This window comes from Bos indicus x Bos taurus, chromosome 29 (genome assembly GCF_003369695.1).
Source record: "Bos indicus x Bos taurus breed Angus x Brahman F1 hybrid chromosome 29, Bos_hybrid_MaternalHap_v2.0, whole genome shotgun sequence".
Classification (NCBI taxonomy): domain Eukaryota; kingdom Metazoa; phylum Chordata; class Mammalia; order Artiodactyla; family Bovidae; genus Bos; species Bos indicus x Bos taurus.
This window is the reverse complement of record NC_040104.1, coordinates 1,905,237-1,927,197: the sequence shown is the minus strand read 5'-3', so window position 1 is coordinate 1,927,197 and position 21,961 is coordinate 1,905,237. Positions and strand designations below refer to the sequence as shown.

Sequence of the window (21,961 nt, the reverse complement as noted above, 5' to 3'; positions counted from 1 at the left end):
TGTGTGTGTGTTGGTCGCTGTGTGTTGTTGGTCGCTGTGTGTGGTGTGTTGGTTGCTGTGTGTGTGTATTAGGGTGCTGTGTGTGTGTGTTGGTTGCTGTGTGTGTGTGTTAGGGTGCTGTGTGTGTGTGTTGGTCGCTGTGTGTGTGTATTAGGGTGCTGTGTGTGTGTGTTGGTCGCTGTGTGTGTGTATTAGGGTGCTGTGTGTGTGTTGGTTGCTGTGTGTGTGTATTAGGGTGCTGTGTGTGTGTTGGTTGCTGTGTGTGTGTATTAGGGTGCTGTGTGTGTGTGTTGGTTGCTGTGTGTGTGTATTAGGTGCTGTGGTGTGTGTTGGTCGCTGTGTGTGTGTATTTAGGGTGCTGTGTGTGTGTGTGGTCGCTGTGTTGTGTTGTTAGGGTGCTGTGTGTGTGTGTTGGTTGCTGTGTGTGTGTGTTAGGGTGCTGTGTGTGTGTGTTGGTTGCTGTGTGTGTGTGTTAGGGTGCTGTGTGTGTGTGTTGGTCGCTGTGTGTGTATTAGGGTGCTGTGTTGTGTGTGTTGGTCGCTGTGTGTGTGTGTTAGGGTGCTGTGTGTGTGTGTTGGTTGCTGTGTGTGTGTATTAGGGTGCTGTGTGTGTGTTTGGTCGCTGTGTGTGTGTATTAGGGTGCTGTGTGTGTTGTGTTGGTTGCTGTGTGTGTGTATTAGGGTGCTGTGTGTGTTGTTGGTCGCTTGGTGTGTGTATTAGGGTGCTGTGTGTGGTGTGTGGTCTCTGTGTGTGTGTGTTAGGGTGCTGTGTGTGTGTGTGTTGGTCGCTGTGTGTGTGTGTTTGGTCGCTGTGTGTGTGTGTTGGTCGCTGTGTGTGTGTGTTAGGGTGCTGTGTGTGTGTGTTGGTCGCTGTGTGTGTGTATTAGGGTGCTGTGTGTGTGTGTTGGTCGCTGTGTGTGTGTGTTAGGGTGCTGTGTGTGTGTGTTGGTTGCTGTGTGTGTGTATTAGGGTGCTGTGTGTGTGTATTAGGGTGCTGTGTGTGTGTGTTGGTTGCTGTGTGTGGTGTTGGTTGCTGTGTGTGTGTATTAGGGTGCTGTGTGTGTGTGTTGGTCGCTGTGTGTGTGTTGGTCGCTGTGTGTGTGTGTTGGTTGCTGTGTGTGTGTATTAGGGTGCTGTGTGTGTGTGTTGGTTGCTGTGTGTGTGTGTTAGGGTGCTGTGTGTGTGTGTTGGTCGCTGTGTGTGTGTATTAGGGTGCTGTGTGTGGTGTGTTTGGGTCGCTGTGTGGGTGTGTATTAGGGTGGCTGTGTTGTTGTGGTTGGGGGGGGGGGTGGTTGCTGTGTGTGGTGGTCATTAGGGTGCTGTGTGTGTGTTGGTTGCTGTGTGTGTCGGTAGTTAGGGTGCTGGTGTGTGTGGTGTTGGTTGCTGTGTTGTGTCTTAGGGGGGCTTGTGTGTGTGTGTTGTTCGCTGTGTGGTGTGTATTAAGGGTGCTTGTGTTGTGGTGTTGGGTACGCTGTGTGTGTGTGTTCAGGGGTGCTGTGTGTGTGTGTTGGTTGCTGTGTTGTGTGTGTTGGGTGCTGTGTGTGTGTGTTGGTTGCTGTGTGTGGTGTTAGGGTGCTGTGTGTGTGGTGTTGGTCGCTGTGTGTGTGTAGTTAGGGTGCTTGGTTGTGTGTGTTGGTCGCTGTGTGTGTGTGTAGGGTGGCTGTGTGTGGTGTGTTGGTTGCTGTGTGTGTGTATTAGGGTGCTGTGCTGGGTGTGTGTGGTGGTTGCCTGTGTGTGTGGTATTTAGGGTGCTGTGTGTGTGTTGGTTGCCTGTGTGTGTGTATTAGGTGCTGTGTGTGTTGTGTTGGTTGCTGTGTGTGTGTGTTAGGGTGCTGTGTGTGTGTGTTGGTCGCTGTGTGTGGTGTATTAGGGTGCTGTGTGTGTGTGTTGGTCGCTGTGTGGTGTGTGTGTTAGGGGTGCTGTGTGGTGTGTGTTGGTCGCTGTGTGTGTGTATTAGGGTGCTGTGTGTGTGTGTTGGTCTCTGTGTGTGGTGTGTTAGGGTGCTGGTGTGTGTGTGTGTTGGTCGCATGTGCTGTGGTGTGTTTGGTCGCTGTGTGTGTGTGTTGGTCGCTGTGTGTGTGTGTTAGGGTGCTGTGTGTGTGTGTTGGTCGCTGTGTGTGTGTATTAGGGTGCTGTGTGTGTGTGTTGGTCCGCTGTGTGTGTGTATTAGGGTGCTGTGTGTGTGTGTTGGTCGCTGTGTGGTGTGTATTAGGAGTGCTGTGTGTGTGTGTTGGTCTCTGTGTGTGTGTGTTAGGGTGCTGTGTGTGTGTGTGTTGGTCGCTGTGTGTGTGTGTTGGTCGCTGTGTGTGGTGTTAGGGTGCTGTGCTGGTGTGTGTTGGTCGCTGTGGTGTGTGTATTAGGGTGCTGTGTGTGTGGTGTTGGTCGCTGGTGTGTGTGTGTTAGGGTGCTGTGTGTGTGTGTTGGTTGCTGTGTGTGTGTATTAGGGTGCTGTGTGTGTGTATTAGGGTGCTGTGTGTGTGTGTTGGTTGCTGTGTGTGTGTTTGGTTGCTGTGGTGTGTATTAGGGTGCTGGTGTGTGTGTTGGTCGCTGTGTGTGTGTGTTGGTCGCTGTGTGTGTGGTGTTGGTTGCTGTGTGTGTGTATTAGGGTGCTGTGTGTGTGTGTTGGTTGCTGTGTGTGTGTGTTAGGGTGCTGTGTGTGTGTGTTGGTCGCCTGTGTGTGTGTTATTAGGGTGCTGTGTGTGTGTGTTGGTCGCTGTGTGTGTGTATTAGGGTGCTGTGTGTGTGTGTTGGTTGCTGTGTGTGTGTATTAGGGTGCTGTGTGTGTGTTGGTTGCTGTGTGTGTGTATTAGGGTGCTGTGTGTGTGTGTTGGTTGCTGTGTGTGTGTATTAGGGTGCTGTGTGTGTGTGTTGGTCGCTTGTGTGTGTATTAGGGTGCTGTGTGTGTGTGTTGGTCGCTGTGTGTGTGTGTTAGGGTGCTGTGTGTGTGTGTTGGTTGCTGTTGTGTGTGTGTAGGGTGCTGTGTGTGTGTGTTGGTTGCTGTGTGTGTGTGTTAGGGTGCTGTGTGTGTGTGTTGGGTCGCTGTGTGTGTGTATTAGGGTGCTGTGTGTGTGTGTTGGTCGCTGTGTGTGTGTGTTAGGGTGCTGTGTGTGTGTGTTGGTTGCTGCGTGTGTGTATTAGGGTGCTGTGTGTGTGTGTTGGTCGCTGTGTGTGTGTATTAGGGTGCTGTGTGTGTGTGTTGGTCCGCTGTGTGTGTGTATTAGGGTGCTGTGTGTGTGTGTTGGTCGCTGTGTGTGTGTATTAGGGTGCTGTGTGTGTGTGTTGGTCGCTGTGTGTGTGGTATTAGGGGGTGCTGTGTGTGTGTGTTGGTTGCTGTGTGTGTGTATTAGGGTGCTGTGTGTGTGTGTTGTCGCTGTGTGTGTGTATTAGGGTGCTGTGTGTGTGTGTTGGGTCTCTGTGTGTGTGTGTTAGGGTGCTGTGTTGTGTGTGTGTTGGTCGCTGTGTTGGTGTGTTGGTCGCTGTGGTGTGTGTGTTGGTCGCTGTGTGTGTGTGTTGGTCGCTGTGTGTGTGTGTGGGTCGCTGTGTGTGTGTTGTATTAGGGTGCTGTGTGTGTGTGTTGGTCGCTGTGTGTGGTGTGTTAGGGTGCTGTGTGTGTGTGTTGTCGCTGTGTGTGGTGTATTAGGGTGCTGTGTGTGTGTGTTGGTCGCTGTGTGTGTGTATTAGGGTGCTGTGTGTGTGTGGTTGGTCCTGTGTGTGTGTATTAGGGGTGCTTGTGTGGTGTGTGGTTGGTCGCTGGTGTGTGGTGTGTAGGGTGCTGTGTGTGTGTGTTGGTTGCTGTGTGTGTGTATTGGGTGCTGTGTGTGTGTATTAGGGTGCTGTGTGTGTGTGTTGGTCTCTGTGTGTGTGTGTTAGGGTGCTGTGTGTGTTGTTGGTCGCTGTGTGTGTGTGTTGGTCGCTGTGTGTGTGTGTTGGTCGCTGTGTGTGTGTGTTGGTCGCTGTGTGTGTGTATTAGGGTGCTGTGTGTGTGTGTTGGTCGCTGTGTGTGTGTATTAGGGTGCTGTGTGTGTTGTGTTGGTCGCTGTGTTGTGTGTATTAGGGTGCTGTGTGTGTGTGTTGGTCGCTGTGTGTGTGTATTAGGGTGCTGTGTGTGTGTGTTGGTCGCTGTGTGTGTGTATTAGGGTGCTGTCGTGGGTGTGTGTTGGTCGCTGTGTGTGTGTATTAGGGGTGCTGTGTTGTGTGTGGTTGGTCGCTGTGTGTGTGGTGTTTAGGGGTGCTGTGTGTGTGTGTTGGTCGCTGTGTGTGGTGTGTTAGGGTGCTGTGTGTTGTTGTGGGTCGTGTGTGTGTGTGGTTGGTCGCTGTGTGTGTGTGTTTGGTCGCTGTGTGTGTGTGTTGGTCGCTGTGTGTGTGTATTAGGGTGCTGTGTGTGGTTGGGTCGCTGTGTGTGTGTATTAGGGTGCTGTGTGTGTTGTTGGTACGCTGTGTGTGTGTATTAGGGTGACTGTGTGTGTGTGTTGGTCGCTGTGTGTGTGTATTAGGGTGCTGTGTTGTGTGTTGGTCTCTGTGTGTGTGTGTTAGGTGCTGTGTGTGTGTGTTGGTCGCTGTGTGTGTGTGTTAGGGTGCTGTGTGTGTGTGTTGGTTGCTGTGTGTGTGTGTTAGGGTGCTGGTGTGTGTGTTTAGGTCGCTGTGTGTGTGGTGTGTTAGGGTGATGTGTGTGTGTGTTGGTTGCTGTGTGTGTGTATTAGGGTGCTGTGTGTGTGTGTTGGTCGCTGTGTGTGTGTATTAGGGTGCTGTGTGTGTGTGTTGGTTAGCTGTGTGTGTGTATTAGGGTGCGTGTGTGTGGTTGGTCGCTGTGTTGTGTGTATTAGGGGTGGCTGTGTGTGTGTTGGTCGCTGTGTGTGTGTATTAGGGTGCTGTGTGTGTGTGTTGGTCGCTGTGTGTGTGTATTAGGGTGCTGTGTGTGTGTGTTGGTCGCTGTGTGTGTGGTATTAGGGTGCTGTGTGTGTGTGTTGGTCTCTGTGTGTGTGTGTTAGGGTGCTGTGTGTGTGTGTGTTGGTCGCTGTGTGTGTGTGTTGGTCGCTGTGTGTGTGTGTTGGTCGCTGTGTGTGTGTGTTAGGGTGCTGTGTGTGTGTGTTGGTCGCTGTGTGTGTGTATTAGGGTGCTGTGTGGTGTGTGTTGGTCGCTGTGTGTGTGTATTAGGGTGCTGTGTGTGTGTGTTGGTCGCTGTGTGTGTGGTGTTAGGGTTTTGTGTGTGTGTGTTGGTTGCTGTGTGTGTGTATTAGGGTGCTGTGTGTGTGTATTAGGGTGCTGTGTGTGTGTGTTGGTCTCTGTGTGTGTGTGTTAGGGTGCTGTGTGTGTGTGTTGGTCGCTGTGTGTGTGTGTTGGTCGCTGTGTGTGTGTGTTGGTCGCTGTGTGTGTGTGTTGGTCGCTGTGTGTGTGTATTAGGGTGCTGTGTGTGTGTGTTGGTCGCTGTGTGTGTGTGTTGGTCGCTGTTTGTGTGTGTTGGTCGCTGTGTGTGTGTATTAGGGTGCTGTGTTAGTGTGTTGGTCGCTGTGTGTGTGTATTAGGGTGCTGTGTGTGTGTGTTGGTCGCTGTGTGTGTGTATTAGGGTGCTGTGTGTGTGTGTTGGTCGCTGTGTGTGTGTATTAGGGTGCTGTGTGTGTGTGTTGGTCGCTGTGTGTGTGTATTAGGGTGCTGTGTGTGTGTGTTGGTTGCTGTGTGTGTGTGTTAGGGTGCTGTGTGTGTGTGTTGGTTGCTGTGTGTGTGTATTAGGGTGCTGTGTGTGTGTGTTGGTTGCTGTGTGTGTGTGTATTAGGGTGCTGTGTGTGTGTGTGTTGGTTGCTGTGTGTGTGTATTAGGGTGCTGTGTGTGTTGCTTGCTGTTGGCCTTGTGTGTTCAAGGAAGAGGTGGGATTAAGAAGGTCCACTTTGCAAACAGAAATGAAAATGAATATGAGCACACATTGCAGAAAGAAAAGTGAATATGAAAACATATTCAGAAATTCAGAACTTGGCAAAGTCAAAGCTTGGTAACAGAGGCCCAGGAGAACGTCTGAGCTGGGGCAAGCGGAGCAAAGGTTAGAGGAAGGGTCAGACCTGTGTATCGAGCCTGAGGGCCCAGGTGGCTGCTGCCAGGGCAGAGAAGTGGGAGTGCACATGGCCCCACACGCGCTCAAGGCTGTGTCAGCAGCTGGTGGCACATCTGACGCGGGTTGGCAGCCGTCCTCCACCTGCAGCTTGGCCGACGGGACAGGTGGCCTTTGGGGTTGTGGGCAAGGGGGCGGGAGGGCCAGGCCTGGGTGGTGGGGTGTGTATGTCCCGCCCGCCCACATGCACCAGCCTGGAAGGGAGAGGGCGCCATGCACACCCGTGTCTCCTGTCCCGTCCTCCTTTGGTCACAGCCTCACACTCCTCCAGTCTGAGGCCACAGCTGACCCGCCACCCCTCCCCAGACTGGACGTTCAGGCGTGCTCGTTCCTGGCACAGGGCCCCACACCTCCCAGCAGCTGGACATTTGGTTTCTCCTGCTTGGAACGCCACCCTCCTCAACACGCACATACACATGCAAGCACAGCCATATGCCCACACATGTGCATACAAAGCCACACGTACCCACGCACACCCCGTGTGCATACATGCTGTGTGCACACATGCAGCCCACTGATGTGCACACACACGTGTGTTCACACACGCACGCCAACGTGCACACACACACTCACACTCTTCTCCCCTGGCCTTTTGGGCCTCAGCCTGGAGCTTGCCCACCAGCTGGGCTGAGACCCCCGCAGCACCCACCACGGGCCCACCCCAGCCCTGTCTTCCTTCCTCCACGTCCCTGGCGGGTCTTCCTCTGGCACTGCTGGTGTTGCCGGCTCTGAGCTGGGCCCTGGTGCCCGGGTGGGCTCCGTGGGCTTTGGTGCCGTGGGCAGAGGGGGGCCCGGCTGAGTGCACGGGAGTGAGACAGACCGTGGCCTCCAAGCTGGTGTGCGGGGTCAGGACTGACCCTGGGGACCCTGGGCGCCCTCCGTGGAGGCTGTGAAGGGACCCCCAGGCTGGGCCACACGTGCTGGACCCGAGAGTGAGCTCACGGCCCAGAGCTGCTGCCACTTGGGCACCAGGCAGCCTGGGGGGGGGCGGGGCTTGGGGGACCCCAGTCCCAGCTTTACTGGAGCCTTCAGCTCTGAGGCTGAGGGCAGGACACAGGCAGCAGCCGGCGGGTCCAGGGTTCTGATCCTGAGCAGCGCAGTGGCTGTTCTCTGGTGCCGCCGGGGCCCCCACCCAACTCCAGCCTCTTTGTGTCAGGATCCTTGCAGCCTGGAAGAGACTTGGGCCTGGGTGTGGGGGGGGTAGTCCCTGAAGCTGCCAGCGGGTGGCAAGGGGTCCTTGCCCAGCCGCTTGCTGTGGGGATGGGGATGTGAGGGACCCGCAAAGCAGACTTCAGTCCCCGGGGGCTTCTCAGACCTTGCCCCCTGAGGTCCTTGAGCCCCCAGATGTGTTGGCTCAGACAAGACCCCCAGCCTCGCCATCCCCAGAGCTGCTCGGAGGTGCTCGACAGCCCTCAGGGAAGGGTGAGGTCTCGGGTGCGGACACCTGGGGCCTGGCTGTGGGGCTGCTGCGTGACCACAGCCCCTGAGGCCTTGCAGGGCCCCTGAGCCAGGACCGGGGCCTCCCTTGCTGCACTTGTCCCTGGACTGGGGGCTTTCCATTCTCTCGGGCCAGGAGGGCAGAAGCCACTGGTGCCCACCTGTCCCCCTCCTGCATGATGTGGACTTGAAACCCCCCTGGTCTGACCGCCCTAGTGTTTGTCCTCCTGGGTCACTCTGACCATCTGGAGAGGCGCCTGGGCCTCTGTGGGCCACGGTACAGAGTGTGGGGGGGAACCCCTGGTGGGGGCTCCTCAGAGGTTGCCCCTCCCTGCCACCAGCCAGGACCCCAGGGTTGCCCCTGACTGTGTGCATCAGGCTTCCGGCCCCACTGCCCTGCCCCGTGTGAGAGCCGCAGATCGGGAAGGGGGCTGTCCCCGCCTGCTACGGGCCCGTGTCGTCTGTGTCCCCCGAAGCACAGCCTGTGCGCCCCCAGGACAGGAGCCGGTCAGCACCTGGAGGGGAGGGCGGGCACCAAGTGACTTCAGGGACCCATACGGCCCCCGGAGCACAGGGGCCGAGGGCGCTGAGGGGGCGGCCCAGCCTCTGCGTCCTGTCCACATTTGTGAAACTGGGCCGTGTTTTTGCACATACGGAAGGTGTGTCAGTGTGCAGGTGACAAGACGGACAGCAGCACCCCCAGGGTCCCAGCAGGCCATGGCCACCAGTGCACCGCCTTCACCCGCCGGGGTGATCCGGGGCTGGGGGGCTTACCAGTCGGTGCTGAAGAGCCGAGAAGCCGGCAGACGCCCACCGGGAAGGAAGAAGCTCCGGGGGTGGAGCCCAGCAGAGCCTCTGAGCACGGGCTGCCTGCCCGTCTGTCTGCAGGTCTGTCTGCCGCCCTCGAGACTCTGCAAGGAGCCCCTGTGGGGAGACGCGGGTGTGAGGAAGGCCGGGGCGCTGGCCCGTTAGCAGGGCCGTGTGTGCCTGCGTTTCTGTGAGTGCTCAGTCGTGCCCGACTCTTTGCGACCCCGTGGACTGTGGCCCCACCAGGCCCCTCTGTCGGTGGAGGAAGGGCAGCCAGAGACCAGACTCCAGACTGTGTGTGGGAATGCGGCCCAGGGCCCAGGCCTGTCCCCGGAGCCCGCAGTGGGGTGAGCGTCCCCGGCTGACCCCAGGCAGGGGAGGGGGTGCCGACGGTCACGTGGGCAGGACGCAGGGCCAGCCTCCCTGGCACGGACGCGGGGCCTGGAGCCCGCCCTGCACTCTCACCCACGGGACCGTCTCTGTGAAGGCGAGGACTCAGGAGGCCAGGAGTCAGGAACAAGAGAATTTAAAGCCTTTACCCCAAGCAATGAATGGCTGATAGCAATGCCCAGCCACAGCAAGAGGTAACGAGGTGGGACGGGGCGGGTGCAGAAGGGACCGCAGCCCCTGGTTTGCCTGGAAAGATGGACATGATGATCAAAGTCTGGCAAGTTGGATCACGAAAAGACGAAACCAATGAAAAAGCATCAGGAAAGCGAAAGGGGCCTACGAACAGATTCAGCGGGAGATTAAAAGGATGGTGAGAGCGCATTTGACTACCGTGCGGCTTTTTATTTATTTCAATAAAACTAAGCATGCGAGTATCACACAACCCAGCAATTACACTCTGGGGCATTTCTCCAAAAGAACTGAAAATTTACGCCCACTCAAGACAGTGCACACAGATGTCCGTAGCAGCGTTGCTTGTCGCAGCCCCTGGTTGGGGGAGGGGGCTGTTCCAACACCACATCCACTTTTCTGAGTCTCTGGACACCAGTTGGGGGGGGGTCCAAGTCTATTCTGACAGCGTCAGCCTGGTTTACTCAGACCCCCAGGTTAAGGACTCAGCCCCACAAGACGGTCCCCACACCTGTACCGAGTCCAGACCGCCTCCAACTATGACGGTGAATAGGGGGTTCCCAACCCGCCCCCCAGCTTTGATTGTTTCCTAGGACAGCTCACAGAACCCAGGAAGGGGCTTCACTCACTAGCACCTGTTTATTAAAAAAGACACAACTCGGGAACAGCCGGATGGATGCGGTGCTCGGGGGAGGAGGGGAGGGAGGGGAGCCCATGGAGCGTCCGTGGCCTCCTGGGGACACGGCCCTCCTGGCCCCTCCACGGGGCCCCCATCCACACCCCGGCCGCAGGACTGAGCCCCCAGCCGCTCTCCCCGCCCAGGGGTCAAGGGGTGGGGCTGCCAGGGCCAACCCTCTAATCACACCGGGTCCTTTCGGAGACCAGAGCTCGTCCTGAAAGGACCTGGGGCCCCCAGACACCTGTCGTCCCCTCAGCTCACGAAGCATGCTCATTACTTCACAGATGAAAGGGTCTTATTTAATTAATTCCTTTTTTTTTTTTGCCACTCTGTGCAGGATACGGTATCTTAGTTTCCTGACCAGGGATGGAACCCCGTCCTCTGCAGCGGACGTGCAGAGTCCTAGCCACTGGACAGCTAGGGACGTCCCAAGAGATACCACGGACTCTAGCGACTGTGTGTCAAGGGCCAGAACAAAGGCCAAATATTTGTTTTTTTCTTGTATCACAGGCCACTCTCGGGTCACCGACAGGATCCCTTCCAGCAAAACGATGGTAAAATTCACACGGTATGTGCGCCTCGCTAGAATCAGCGCAGTGCATTGTCACGTCGGGTGGGAACGTCCCCCAGGGCGAGGCTCCTCAGGCCCGCAGGCCCATCTGGTCAGGCTGCAAAGCAGGACTGGCCTTGGCCCGGCGGCCTGACCTCTCAGGCCTCTGGTGAAGCTGAAACGAGGACCAGCGTCGCCGGCCCTGAGCCTCTCTCGGGTGTTGGCGTAACGCTGGTTTCCTTTCTCACATCCCAGGACCTGCGGGTTCATCCCGTTGCCCCCAGCTGCTGTTCCTTCTCTCCCTGGTTCCCGGACGAGCTGGTCTAGATTTCAGCTGGGATAGGAGCCCCGAGAATGCCTCCCCTCAGTCCACCCCTCTCCGGGCGAGTGCCGGGCTAGCCACATCTGCTGTCAGCCCAGGTTTGCCAAACGGCGCAGCACAGCTCTACTGGCCGCTTTAGGCCCGGAGGCGTTCAGGTTTAAAACCACAGTTACATCCCCGGCCTGTGGGTCAGCACAGAGCGCTGGGCTGACCCCCGTGTTACACGGCCGGCTTCCCACCAGTTACCTGTTTACGCATTGTAGTGCGTGGGGTCACAAAAGAGTCGGACAGGACTTAGTGACTAAAAGCAAGTGTATTTATATCAATTCCAGTCGGGGGTGGGGCGGGAGAGAGGTCCAAGAGGGAAGAGATATACGGTGTGTATCACTTCATTGCACAGCAGAAACTAACAGAAGATTGCAAAGCAATTCTACTCCAATAAAAAGTGAAATTAAAATGTAAAACACAGTTGCCGTTTCTTGCATAAGAAACCCCCCACTTCTGCCCCTGGTCATTGCAGACTTGGTCTTTTTGGTGTTGCATCAGGTAGGAAAAAACTGAAGTGGTTTGGGGAAGAAAGAAGAGGGCCTGCCCCCCGCCCCCAGCCCGGCGGGAATTGCACAATGATGCCAGCGTCCTCTCTGCCCTCGCTGCCCCCGACCCACCCGGGAGACGGAAGTGTCGGTCCAGGGGGGTCGCCGCTGGCCCCCACGTGCGTGCCCCCTCCCGCGTTCTACCCGCTGGTCCCTCGTCCCTCAGACCTGCGCTCCCAGGCTGCACATTCTGGGTCCTACAGAGTTCCTCGTTCGGAAGCCATGGCAGTTGGCTGCCCAGATTGGCGCGACCCACCTCTTCCGGCTTCTCAGGGCTCTGAGTGTCTGTGTCTGGGTCAGCCAGACACCATCCGGGCCAAGCGTCTGTTCCTGTCAGGACCCCCATGCAGACCACGGGCTCCCAGCCTCAGTCTCGCCTGCCGGCTTCCATCGGGGCCTCCCCCCAGCCCTGAGAACTGGCCACATGGCCATCAGCCACCCCCGTCTCTTCCCGGGGTGCCGTGCCTCTGAGGCTGTGGACCCCATCCCCCTGCGGTGCCCCCACGTCTGCCCACCCCGGGGTCCCAGGTGTATGCCTCAGGTGAGAACCCGGGATCCGCTTGCTGATTCCAGTCGCCTCTGAGCCTGCGACGGGGTTGTGCTGAGGGGCATCGACATGCCTACCTGAGCGCACCCCAGATTCCCACAGAGATTTCCATGGGCCCGCGTCCTTCACGGACGTCCCTGTAACAGGCCAGGTCCACGGGCTTCCTGCCCAACCAGATGGTCAGGTCTTTGGCTTGCCTACATGTCAGTAAAAACCCAAATGTCAGGACTTCCCCTGCCATCCGGTGCTTCCCCCCACTTCGAGGAGAGCACATGCCAGCCTGCTCGATGCCAGGCTGAGCTGCGTACAGCTCGGCCAGAGCGGGGCCATCCAGACAAGCTGCTTTCGGTCGGCCAGGGGAGAGCTGCAAGTCGGGCTGCGTCCCAGGGACAGCACAGCCCAGCAGCTCCTCCCGAGGTCAGTCCCGGGGAAGCAGAGGCTCCCTGTGCGGGGTGGGGGGTGGTGGTGGGCCTTGTGTTCCCCAGGCGGCACCACCCTGTAGAAAGCTCTCCGGGGCACCTCTGCTCCCTTAGAGCTCCACCCCCCGTGTCATCCTGGACGTCGGGGGGATTTCAGGTTTCATGGTCTTTTTTTCTAAATTCATGTGTTTTATTTTGGGGCTGTGCTGGGTCTTCGTTGTTGCATGCCAGCCTCTCTCTGGTTGCCGAGCTCCAGCTTCTCATTGCGGTGACTTCTCTCGTTGCGGCTCACGGGCTCTCGAGCTCAGCCTCAATTGTTGGGGCGCACAGGCTTAGTTGCCCTGTGGCCTGTGGGATCTTCCCGGACCAAGGATCAGACTGGCATCTCTAGCATTGAAAAGTGGATTCTTAACCACTGCACCGCCAGGAAAGCCCTTCATGATCATTTTGCGTCCTTCAGCCATCAGGACAGCTCCAGTGGGTGTCTGATAACAAGGCAAACGCAAGCGGGTGTTTGATGACTCCACGCAGATAGAAGTTCTCTCGTCTGAGGTCCCGGTGGTCATCACTAGGAGGTGCCCACGGCTGCTGCCCTGAGCCCCTGTCTTGGTTGCACACAGGGCATCGCTCAAGGACCTGCCTGCCTGGCGCCCCAGCTTCTACTCCCTGGTGGGTGGCTCAGGTCATCTCACTGGTTCCCATTCAGCATGTCCGGTGAACACGGCTTGAAGGGCAGAGTTACGAGCTTTACAAGACCAGGCAGGAGAGACATCCCCGAGCCGGACACCACGTCCACCCCATCCCCCAGCACAATCCGGTGGAAGAGGCTCAGTGGCATCACATAAAGCCTGTCCAAGCATCCCGAGGCTTCTCTGAACTTCGACCTTAATTCCATCGACCCTGATGTTCCTCCCAGTGGCCTCCACTGGGGTCCATCTACAGGGCCTGGTTTCATAATACTAGGCAGGGGACGCATCCCTTACTGCGGCATAATCTCCACATCACAAACCACTAGGTAAAGGGGGCATGGCTGCTGCACCAAGAGCCGCCCAGACGTCCTCACTGCATCATCCTGCCATGGCCCGTGGCCCTGTGCTCCTCTCACCCGCTGTTCTGACTGTTGGCTTCTCCAGCCCGTGTCGGTCCCACCGTGCGCAGGGCTCTGGCACTGAGGACTCCTGGACCCTGTCTCTCCACCCCTGACCCTGGTGTCCACTCTGCACAAGGCTCTGTGGCCCCAGCAGAGGGCTGAGCTGAGGGACACTGGGGTCCACTCTTACTTTCTTTGTTTATACTTGGAGTACAGTTGATTTATACATACAGCAAAAACAAGACCGGGAGCTGACTGTGGCTCAGGTGAAGAACTCCTTATTGCCAAATTCAGACTTAAATTGAAGAAAGTAGGGAAAACCACTAGACCATCAGGTATGACCTAAATCAAATCCCTTAGGATTATACAGTAGAAGTGAGAAATAGACTCAAGGGTTTAGATCTGATAGACAGAATGCGTGAAGAACTATGGATGGAGGTTTGTGACACTGTACAGGAGGCAGGGATCAAGACCATCCCCAAGAAAAAGAAATGCAAAAAAGCAAAATGGTTGTCTGAGGAGGCCTTACAAATAGCTGAGAAAAGAAGAAAAGCTAAAAGCAAAGGAGAAAAGGAAAGATATACCTATCTAAATGCAAGGTTCCAAAGAATAGCAAGGAGAGATAAGAAAGCCTTCCTCAGCGATCAATGCAAAGAAATAGAGGAAAAGAATAGAATAGGAAAGACTAGAGATCTCTTCAAGAAAACTAGAGATACCAAGGGAAAATTTCATGCAAAGATGAGCTCGATAAAGGACAGAAATGGTATGGACCTAACAGAAGCAGAAGGTATTAAGAAGAGATGGCAAGAATACACAGAAGAACTGTACAAAAAAGAGCTTCAGGACCCAGATAATCATGATGGTGTGATCACACCTAGAGCCAGACATCCTGGAATGTGAAGTCAAGTGGGCCTTAGAAAGCATCACTACGAACAAAGCTAGTGGAGGTGATGGAATACCAGTTGAGCTATTTCAAATCTTAAAAGATGATGCTGTGAAAGTGCTGCCCTCAATATGCCAGCAAATTTGGAAAACTCAGCAGTGGCCACAGGACTGGAAAAAGTCAGTTTTCATTCCAATCCCAAAGAAAGGCAATGCCAAAGAATGCTCAAACTACCGCACAATTGCACTCATCTCACACGCTAGTAAAGTAATGCTCAAAATTCTCCAAGCCAGGCTTCAGCCATACGTGAACCGTGAACTTCCTGATATTCAAGCTGGTTTTAGAAAAGGCAGAGGAACCAGAGATCAAATTGCCAACATCCGCTGGATCATGGAAAAAGCAAGAGAGTTCCAGAAAAACATCTACTTCTGCTTTATTGACTATGCAAAAGCCTTTGTGTGGATCACAACAAACTGTGGAAAATTCTGAAAGAGATGGGAATACCAGACGACCTGACCTGCCTCCTGAGAAACCTGTATGCAGGTTAAGAAGCAACAGTTAGAACTGGACATGGAACCACAGACTGGTTCCAAATTGGGAAAGGAGGATGTTAAGGCTGTATATTGTAACCCTGCTTATTTAACTTATATGCAGAGTACATCATGAGAAATGCTGGGCTGGATGAAGCACAAGCTGAAATCAAGATTGCTGGGAGAAATATCAATAATCTCAGATATGCAGATGACACCACCCTTATGGCAGAAAGTGAAGAAGAACTAAAGAGCCTTTGATGAAGGTGAAAGAGGAGAGTGAAAAAGCTGGCTTAAAAGTCAACATTCAGAAAACTAAGATCATGGCATCTGCTCCCATCACTTTATGGCAAATAGATGGGGAAACAGTGGCTGACTTCATTTTTGGGGGGCTCCCAAATCACTGCAGATGGTGACTGCAGCCATGAATTTAAAAGACTCTTGCTCCTTGGAAGAAAAGCTATGACCAACCTAGACAGCATATTAAAAAGCACAGACATTACTTTGCCAACAAAGGTCCATCTAGTCAAAGCTATGGTTTTTCCTGTGATCATGTATGGATGTGAGAGCTGGACCAAAAAGAAAGCTGAGGGCCAAAGAATTGATGCTTTTGAACTGTGGTGTTGGAGAAGACTCTTGAGAGTCCCTTGGACTGCAAAGAGATCCAACCAGCCCATTCTGAAGGAGATCAGCCCTGGGATTTCTTTGGAAGGAATGATGCTAAAGCTGAAACTCTGATTCTTTGGCCACCTGATGAGAAGAACCGACTCACTGGAAAAGACCCTGATGCTGGGAGGGATTGGGGGCAGGAGGAGAAGGGGACGACAGAGGATGAGATGGCTGGATGGTATCACTGGCTTGATGGACATGAGTTTGAGTGAGCTCCGGGAGTTGGTGATGGACGGGAAGCCTGGTTTGCTGCAGTCCGTGGGGTCGCAGAGTCGGACACGACTGAGCGACCGAGCTGAGCTGAGCTGCTCTGTGTGCGGTGCTGTGTCGGCTGCGGTGTGCCGCGCAGTGCACCGGTTTCACGTATACACGTGCCCCGCCCTTTCAGATTCTTTTCCCATATAGTTCGTTACAGAGTTTTGAGTAGAGTTTCCTGTGCTATACTCATTATTAGTTATCTATTTTATATTATTATTATCTTATTAGTTATCTATTTTGTATATGAAATGTGTTGTTGGAGAAGACTCTTGAGAGAGCCCCTTGGACAGCAAGATCAAGCTGATCGATCCTGAAGGAAGTCAGTCCTGAATATTCATTGCAAGGACTGATGCTGAAGCTCCAATACTTTGGCCACCTGATGTGAAGAGCTGACTTACTGGGCAAGACCCTGATTCTGGGAAAGACTGAGGGCAGGAGGAGAAGGGAGCCGCAGAAGATGAGATGGTTAGATAGCATCACCGACTCAATGGACATAAATTTTACCGAAGCCTGGGAGATAGTGAAGGACAGGGAAGCCTGGCGTGCTGCAGTCCGTGGGGTCACAAAGAGTCAGACGCGACCGAGCGACGGAGCAACAGCAGCAAATGCAGTGGTGTGTCTGTGTGAATCCCAGTCTCCCAACGTATCCCTCTTCCTCCCTGGTCACCATACTTCTGTTCTCTGCACCTGTGGCTCTATTTCCCTTTTGTAAATACGCTCATTTGTGTATTTTAGATTCCACACAAAAGCAACTCATGTATTTGTTTTTCTCTGTCTGAATTACTTCACTCAGTATGACCATCTCTACATCCATCCATGCTGCTGCAAATAGCATTATTTTGTTCCTTTTTGTGGCTGAGTAATATTCCATAGTGTGTATATATATACACACACCATTTATCTGCAGGTGGACATTTGGGTTGCTTCCATGTCCTGACTATTGAAGATAGTGTCAACTTTTATTCTGATTAAGTCGCCTGATCATTGTCCCCAGAGAGTGTAGGTCCGCTTCCTCTTTGTGCCTGCTGCCTTCCTGCTTCTTGCTTTCCTCCAAACTGGTGGAAACAGGCCAAACTTGTTCAGGGCCCGTTAATGGTGGGAGACCAGCAAGACCTCCCTTTGGCCCAGCCATCCTTGAGACAGCTGTATTAAGACCTTTGTTTTGACCCCTTCGATGTCCCTTTTATTAATCTATTTCTTAACGATGATCTAAAGATTCCACCCTCCTGGGAAGAGTCCTTGAGGCCGGCTGTCCCTTTCCCCCTTTTCTTGTTGGTTAGTTATGTTTTGAGTAGCGACTGTTAGACCCGGGGAGGGGTCAGCTGAGAGCAGTTTCTGCCATCAGGCTTTCTAGAGGAGGGGAGAAGCGTGCCCAGGATGTCTCCATATATTTCTTTGCAACTTCCTGTAAAGCTATAATTATTTCAAAGTAGGGTGTCAGAAAAAAAGTTGTAGGCTGTGAAATTTGAAAACCTCAATGAAACAAAACATTGATAGAAAATTATGAATGGACCGAACTGACTCAAGAAGAAGTCAGATGAAGAATCGTCCTGGTTCACGAGTAGTCTCAGTTGAAGGAAAGTGTCTTCCTAGAGAAGGGTCATCTAAGGGACACAGAAGGAGTAACAAATACACCATGTTAGCTGTCTGCGGTGGTATGAGGCGACTTGGCCCCAAGTGTGGTACAGCAAGTCCCCTGCATGCACACAAGCTCTGTTCTGAGATCACGCTTGTAAGTCTAAAAAGGTCGGCCCGGGTATCTAACTAACACTGTCGGCTATGTGGTCCTGTACTGTGATAGGTTTATAATACTTTTCACACAAATAATACATAAAAAAAAAAAAAAAACACAAAAAATGAAGAAAACATTTTAAATCTTATACGTGTGGTTCAGTTGCTAAGTCACGTCTGACTCTTTGTGACCCCATGGACTGCAGCACCGAGTTTACTCAAACCCATGTCCATTAAGTCGGTGATGCCATCCAGCCATCTCATCCTCTGTTGTCCCCTTCTCCTGCTGCCTTCAATCTCTCCCAGCATCAGGGTCTTTTCCAATGAGTCAGTTCTTCACATCAGGTGGCCAAAGTATTGGAGCTTCAGCTTCAGCCTCAGTCCTTCCAATGAATATTCAGGGTTGATCTCCTTTAGGATGGACTGGTTGGACCTCCTTGCAGTCCAAGGGACTGTCAAGAGTCTGCTCCAACACCACTGTTCAAAAGCATCAATTCTTCCTTCACAGGACAGCCCTCCGTACGGTCACCACTCCCAGCAGAGTGAGCAAGGACGATAAGAAAACAGAAGCTGGGTCTGGCCTCAGAAGACACCTCATCACTGTCCCTCATTCAGTTGTTGGAGGTAAGTCAGTCACTAGATCAGCCCACATGCTCTAGACAAAGTGGGTTGCATGGGGGTGTGACCAGTAGGAGGCAGGGCTTGATGAGACTAATGTATATGCTGCCTATCACAACAGATGGTAAAGAATCTGCAGGAGACCTGGGTTCAATCCCTGGGTCAGGAAGATCCCCTGGAGAAGGGAATGGCTACCCACTCCAGCATTCTTGCCTGGAGCATCCTATGGACAGAGGAGCCTGGTGGGCTACAGTCCATAGAGTTGAAAAGAGCCGAGCATGACTGAGTGACTATCACTTTCACTATCACGACAGCGACTTGCCGTGTTGCCACATCTAGTGTCATAATCAATCCAACAGACGCTCAGCCAGGAGGAGGCTGCCTGCTGGGGAACGGCTGTCACCAGGACGACCATGGAGTGCTTGCTCGTGGCAAGGGAGAGATGTAACTTGACAGTGGAAATGCTGCCGTCCCCTGTGTGACAAGCAGGCCCGTGCTTCCCAAGCAGGGGCAGCAAGGACCCCACGCCTCACCTGTGCAGGGTTCCCTCTAAGGCGGGTGACTTGCCATCTCACCAAGCCTTCAGTGATCACTTCCAGTTACATGAAAAACAGGGGAGAGAGGCACATTTAGACGGGCACCAGGAGGACGTCACCTCCAGAACCTGGGACCTTCAGGCCACTGACCTGGGCTCCCGAAATGGGCTCGTGGCTCAGGGAGAAATGCTGAGGGTGGGAGGAAACTGCTGTGAATCCGAAAAGACTGAGGAGACACACCCAGGGCAGGGGGCTCGACAGACTCTAGGCGTGAACAAGCCAGCAATAAGAGCTAAGATGGAAACGTGGTGGAAATGGAATGCAGATCGTGTTCTCAGCGCTGCCAGGGAATTATTGCTAACGTGGCCGCACAGCAGTGGGATTGTGGGTCTGCTGGGAAACAGCTTCCTTTTTTGGAGATGAATGCTGAACTACTTGTCTATGCAATTTCTGTGTCATGACATATGGAATCGACTTTAAGAGTCTTACATACACACATATCTTAAAGTAAACACACGTGTGTGTATGTGTATGTGTGTCTATATATAAAGAGAGAGAATGAAGAACGAGGTATTTATTCTACGGAACTGGTTCATGCAGTTGGGAGAGGGCCACATCTGAGCTCCATGAGCAGGTCGGCAGGCAGGAACCCAGGCGCTGGCTCCCTGTGTTTCACTCTTGAGGTTGAAATCCTTCTTCTGGGAAAACTCAGTCTTTGCTCTGAAGGCCTTCGATGATTGGGCAAGGTCCACCCACTCAATGAAGGTGATCTGTTTTACTCCAAATCTTCTGGTTGAAATGTTCAATCAGACTTTGCTGTTGGTCCAGAGGTTAAGAATCCACCCGCCAATGCAGGGAACATGGGTTTGATCCCTGATCCAAGAGGATCCCACACGCCATGGGGTAACTGAGCCCGTGAGCACCACTACTGAGCCCTCACTCTGGAGCACGGGCTTTGTCACAGGAGAAGCCGCCGCATTGAGAAGCCTGCGCCTGCATCTATCGAGGAGCCCCGCTCGCCGCAGCTAGAGAAGAGCCACACGCAGCAAGGAAGACTCAGTGCAAACACACAAAAATGGTAATCTCATCGAAAAATACCTTCTGCAATATCTGACTGGTGTTTGACCAAATAGCTGGACACCAGGACCTGGCCGAGCTGACACATAAAATTAGCCTTTCCCGTGGATATATGTGTATTCATTATATTACTCTTTCTACTTCTTTTCTGTATTAAAGTTTTCATCAAAAGCTAAAGAACAAAGAACCTTTGTTTACAGACGTCACTATAAGGAAAGTGAAAGTCAGGTCGCAAATATGAGACAGTATTTACAATCCATGCAAGTAACAAATGACTTCTACCCAGTAATACAGACTTCCCCACGCCTCAGAAGATAGAGACATAGGATCTGATTTTAAAAATGGGCAAAAGGCAGACATTTGGCAGAACAGGAAACAGAAACAGCCAATAATCATGCGAACGGAAAGTCATGTCTCCTGGACGCACAGACGTCTTCAGGTTTTGGGCAAGAACACGCGTGCGCTGCTGCGAGCACTGGAATTGGAGCGAGCAGTGTGAGGACCGATGGGCCATGTCCAGGAGGGTGGCTTCTGCACGTGCGGCGATTCGGCACCCCACCTCTGGACGGGACCCTGGATTGGGTCCCCAGCCTGTGAGATGCGCCCCATGGGGGTAGGAGTGAACCTTAAAAATCAGGTGGTGGCGTACGGGCAGCCCTAGCTTCAGGGCTTCTATAAGTCTTTATTGAGACTTTGTTACTGTATAGCTTCTGTTTTATGTTTTTTTTATGTTTGGGTTTTGTGGCCCCAAAGCATACGGGATCTTGGCTCCCCAGCTAGGGACTGAACCCACATCCCCTGCGTTTGAAGGCAAAAGCTTAACCACTGGACCACCAGGGAAGCCCTGCTCCAGGTGTTCTTAGTCGGCACAAACCTACGCACGTGCCCACCCCCCCGCCCCCGGTGTGTGGCTGCCCGGCCAGTCAGTACCTGGCTTTGTTTTTGAGTTTTTAGGTCTGTCCTAAGATGCAGAAAGCCAGAGGCCGGACATCTGTGCCCTCACCTGCAGGGACAGCAGCGTGCCCTGCGTCAGGACCACTCAGACACTTGCTTTCGTCGGCTCAGTCCACGGGCTGCTGACCCCTGCCGAGGAGATCTGGAGGAGGCATGGTAGGCCACTTGGGTGAAAACCGCATGGCAGAGCGCGAGTAATCCCTGTGAAAACAGATCCTCACTGGGCCCAGGGGACAGAGCTGTGTGCCCCGTGCCTTGGACCCTGTGCACAGGAGGCGGAGGCCTTGTTTGGGCATCTGCTTTGCTTTCACCTGCATCCAGGCGGCGCATTGGGGTGCTGACTTTGAGCGACATGCAGAGTTGGTGGAGGTGCCCCCGGGGTTACAGGACTTGGTCCTTGTGACCCAGGGGCCCCAGGGCTGCTGGGGAAGCTGAGATGCAGAAGGTCAGTGCCAGTCCTGTGCGGGCACATAGTTGTGCCCTTTGCCAGGACCTCACCTCCCTTTGGGACACCTTGTTTGGCTCCCCTCTGGGCTGGGGAAGAGGTGGACCCCTGCACATGGGGCGGCAGGGTGACCTAGCTGCCCGTCCTGAAGGGGGTGTCATTGGGCACTGGGTCATGTAGCTGGGCAGGCCAGCAGCGCCCCACTGCCCAGTGAGGTTGGGGGTCTGGACTCCTGTAAGGCCCTTGGAGCCCAGGGCAGGCAGGCAGTGTCTCCTTCCCCAGTCAGCCCCATGCTGCCTGCTGGGCCCGCGCAAAGCAGAGGGCAGGGAGAGGAGCTGCCCCTGGGCCCAGCAGGACACCCCTACAGCTGGGTGCCCAGCCTGTCACAGTCGCGCGTCCAGCTCTGCACCACAATGCCGGACCTCCGGGAAACCGGCCTGCCCCCTGGTAGCAGGTTCACTGACGTGAGACCCCGTGTGGGTCAGGAGTCTCCAGAGAAACCGCACCAGTGGGCTGCCTGCATGCATGCTCAGTCACTCAGTCATGTCTGACTCTTTGTGACCCCCCTGGACTGTAGCCCACCAGGCTCCTCTGTCGATGGGATTCTCCAGGCAAGAACGCTGGAGTGGGCCCCTTGTCCTCCTCCAGGGGATCTTTCCCACCCAGGGGTGGAATCACGTCTCTTGCATCTCGTGCCTTGGCGGGCGGGTTTTTCACCACTGGTGCCCCCTGGGAAGCCCACCAGTGGGATATCCATCTATACCCATCCGTCCATCTTCCATTCATCCACCCTTCCATCTCTCCATCCTTCCATCCATACACCCCTCCACCTATCATCCAGCCAATTACCTACCTACCCCTCTATAAAGCATGTACTACGAGGAAACAGCTCGCGTGGTTACGGGGCTGGGAATGACCTGCTGTGGGCACACTGGCGGCCCAGGAAGGCCAGTTTGGTGACGTCATCCAGCCTGAGTCTGGAGGCCTGAGCCCCCTGATGCTGGAAACCGCAGTCTGAGGGCAGGAGGCGGTGCCTGGAGCCGCCCCAGGTCAGGCGGTGGGGCCGGAGGAGGGGCGTTCTCCTTTCCCCCATGTGCTCCGTTCAGGCCTCGGGGAACTGGCTGGTGCCCCCCAACAT

At 54.2% G+C, this 21,961-nt stretch overlaps 1 long non-coding RNA gene across 3 annotated transcripts in view; it reads left to right on the top strand.

The window, feature by feature from the left end:
• The window catches only part of LOC113886333, a 54,290-nt gene extending 32,581 nt beyond the window's left edge, over positions 1 to 21,709 (top strand). The window contains exons 4-7 of one of the 3 annotated variants that reach the window (XR_003509413.1): positions 10,112 to 10,169; positions 17,702 to 17,817; positions 20,379 to 20,534; positions 20,700 to 21,709. This is a non-coding gene — a long non-coding RNA (uncharacterized LOC113886333). Of the gene's footprint in view, positions 1 to 5,782; positions 10,170 to 17,701; positions 17,818 to 20,378 lie in introns of those variants that run through there. The other 2 variants (XR_003509414.1, XR_003509412.1) reach the window with 2 other exon arrangements.
• The last annotated feature ends 252 nt before the right edge of the window (positions 21,710 to 21,961 follow it).